The sequence below is a fragment of the Bos indicus genome, chromosome 17, assembly GCF_029378745.1.
Source record: "Bos indicus isolate NIAB-ARS_2022 breed Sahiwal x Tharparkar chromosome 17, NIAB-ARS_B.indTharparkar_mat_pri_1.0, whole genome shotgun sequence".
NCBI classification, from domain to species: domain Eukaryota; kingdom Metazoa; phylum Chordata; class Mammalia; order Artiodactyla; family Bovidae; genus Bos; species Bos indicus.
In genome coordinates, this window is record NC_091776.1 from 66,443 (window position 1) to 70,148 (window position 3,706).

The following is a 3,706-nucleotide window of genomic DNA, read 5'->3' on the forward strand; positions in this document are numbered from 1 at the left end:
TTGGTCACCTGATATGAAGAACTGACTCATTAGAAAAGACCCCATAGTTGGGAAAGATTGAAGGCAGGAAGAGAAGGAGATGACAGAGGATGAGATGGTTGGATGGCATCATCAATTTGATGGACATGAGTTTGAACAAGCTACAGGAGTTGGTGATGGGCAGGGAAGCCTGGCATCCTGCAGTCCATGGGGTTGCAAAGAGTCAGACTTGACTGAATGACTAAACTGAACTGAATAGTTGGAAAGTTATCCAACTATTAGTTTGCAGCAATTTTGAAACTTTTAAATGTTTCCTTTATCTGGGGGCTATGAACTGGGTTTGGCTCTGTGAAAACAAGTGTTTAATAAAATGTTTGTGTGAGAAGTTGAGTATGTGCTGGCAAGGTTGTTGCAGGTTCTTAGCTACAGTTTGTCCCAGGCACAGCATGGGTAAAGAATCCACCTGTCAATGCAGGATAAGCAAGAGATACAGGTTCCATCTCTGAGTGAGGAAGATTCCCTGGAGGAGGAAATGGCAACCCACTCCAGTATTCTTGTCTGGATAATTCCAAGGACAAAACAGCCTGGCAGGTTATAGTCCATGGGGTCGCAAAGAGTTGGACACAACTGAGCATACACACAGCTGGAGTTTGTAATCAGGGATTTAGTTGAATCCTGGAACCTTATATCTCAGGAGGGATTTATCTTTCATTTTAAGACTTTTTTAGCAGCGTCTTTTATGTCTTTGTTTCTCAAACTATAAATCAAGGGATTCAGCACTGGGATGATGATGGTGTAGAACACTGAGATGATTTTATCAGTGTTGGGAGAATACACGTAGCTGGGTCATGAGTAAATGAAGAGCAAAGTTCCCTGGTAGATGGCCAAGGATGTCAGGTGAGAAGCACACATAGAGAAGGTCTTCTTCCTCCCGCTGGAAGAAAGGATCTTTAAGACTGAGAGGAGAATGTAAAAGTAGGAGATTATGATGATTTTGAAGCAGATAATTTTCACTAAGCTGCCATATGTGGAGAGAAGCCACTCATTAAGTGACGTGTCTGTGCACAATAACTTAGGCAAGAGAGGGAGGTCACAGAAAAAAACGATTAATGACATTTCTATAACAGTATTTCAGAATAAACGTAAAGGATGTGTGCACCAGGGAACTCATATTGCCTCCAGAGTATGACAAGATGATCAACCACATGCAGATGCCCTGAGACATCACAGCCGTGTACAGTAAAGGGTTACAGATGGCGACATAGCGGTCGCCAAGACATGGCAGCCAAGATAAAGGATTCGGTATCTGCAAAAGTACAGAAGAAATAGAACTGCAGGGCACAGCTGTGATAGGAAATTGACTTGTTCTGAGAGGAAGTTGACAAGCATTTTGGAAATGATGACTGAAGAATAACAAAGGTCTACAAAGGATAGGTTACTAAGGAAGAAATACATGGGGGTTTGAAGGTGCAGATCAACCCTGATTAACATCATCAATCCAATGTTCCCCATTAAAATCATAGAGTACAAAGTCAGAAACAGGAGAAACAAGACAATCTGCAGTTCAGGGAGAGTTGAAAACCCTAACAGAATAAACTCAGTCACCAAGGTATAGTTTCCATCTAAAAAGTCCATATTCTGTGCTGTTTTCTTCTTATGAGAATTCTAACATCCTGAGATACTATGTTGATAGAGAAAAAAAATAGATATAATTATAAGGTTATTTTATTGTTTCAACAAACAAGCAATCAAGTCAAAAGTCCCAGACCAAATCTCCTTCCAAATATAAATTCTGAGGAACATATTTCAGAATTTGGTAGCTTTATCTCATGGTTGATAGTTTTATTTTGTTTGATTAATAGCTAGTTCTTCCACTGGACAGACATGTGCAGATAACATCTCATATTTCTTACTTTTTAATTCTCAAGTATAGACCTATAGCTACTATAGGTAGTATAGTAAGAGGAGTAAATGAGTAATGAAGTAATAAATGAAATGATGATAAGAGGAAAAATATATCTGTTATTAAAAGTATGTTAACTTGAATACATTTTGCAATGATAACTCTAGAACAATGTACTCCTCTGTCCAGTATTTAATAGATAGCAGTGTGTTGTACTCTTGACTGTGATTAGAGTGATGCAATGAAATATTCTTCAGCTATTACAAAAAATAATAAAAGCAAAAATGATATTAGTGAAATTAAAGCAAATGTCAGTAAACATCAGCTGAGAGCATGTTTTAGAAAGTGATGAGTTTAAGGCAAGTCCTTAAATCCTCTCAAGACACTAAGTCAAGGAAGTTAAAGTAATTAACTGCTTTTCTCTTTGGCATTCTTTATCATTCTTGGCTTCTAGTAAGCACATCATAAATATAAGATGACTGAGTAAAGTGGTTAAAAAAATTAGTGTTAACTTCTCATCTTTAAAAATTACTCTATATAGCCTCCTCACTAATTATATATGTGAGCAAACACAAATAGCTGCGTTTAATTTTTATCCTAGTATAATTCAGGATGTTGAGCCTAAGAATTTTGTCAATTTCTGTTTCTGTAACCTCAGAAAATTTCTGGAAGCAAGGAGAATTTGAACATGACTTTGAAATATGACTTTTTATTGTAACCTTGAATGATGACTTGGAAATCTATAAAATGAGCAAATGAAACCTCCAATGAGCTTTGTTACTACTGCCACAGTCGGCTAGAACAAATGGTTGGGGTCATTCTCTCACTTATATAAAATTATTGAGACAATACAGGGCTAAGAACTTCATTGTTGTAATATCATCTAATCACTAAAAGTATACTATAACATAGGCACAGAAAAGTCTAAGAGAATTAGAAGGGTTAGGATGCTGTCTTATGTTATTACCTCAAAGAGTGTGAATGAGATGCAGTACCTTGTTAGGATAGTAGGTAATTTATTCTTATTTTACCTGTTTGCAAGGTAATCAGAGTGTTCAGAAATGATAAGACCTAAATTTAAAGTTAATAAGCATTTGGTTAGAATCTCATATTAGCCACTTGCACTTGCACTTGTATGACCTTGCACAATTATGTGTGTGTGTGTGTATAATATATATATATATATATATATATATATATATATATAGAGAGAGAGAGAGAGAGAGAGAGAGAGAATCTGCTATACTTAATACATATACTATATGTATATTATTACATATTACATTATATATATATTTAAAATTTTACTATAATAATGACAACAGTATTTCACATGGTTTCTCTGCCAGGTTAAATTAGGAAAACTATCTATCTATACTTTTTTTGCTGTCTCACTTTAGATAGACTAGCAAATTATAGGTAAACAGTGAAGATTAGTTTCAATTACTCCACTGCTCTCTGCTCAGCAGTAAAGAATCCACTTGCCAAAGCAGGAGATGTGGGTTCAATCCCTGATCTGGGAAGACCTTCTAGAGAAGGAAATGGGAACCCACTCCAGTATCCTTGCCTGGAGAATCTCATGGACAGAGAGGCCTGATGGGCTACAGTTCCATGGGGTCACAAAGAGTTGGACACGGCTTAACTACTAAACAACAACAGAAACAACCCCACTGCTCTCGCTTATCCCTAGCTAATAATTAGAACTATGTCACTAGATTTTTTAAATAATAGTTATCATTTATATAATGATTGTGATGTGAAATGCAATATTCTAAACACTTTACATATAATTTATTTACTTGTCACACAAAAGTATGCTAACAA

The 3,706-nt window shown here is 36.1% G+C and overlaps 1 pseudogene; it reads right to left on the reverse strand.

Moving 5' to 3' along the window:
• Positions 1 to 669: 669 nt before the first annotated feature.
• On the reverse strand, positions 670 to 1,614 carry LOC109570848 (olfactory receptor 5I1-like; annotated as a pseudogene).
• Between the last annotated feature and the right edge of the window lie 2,092 nt (positions 1,615 to 3,706).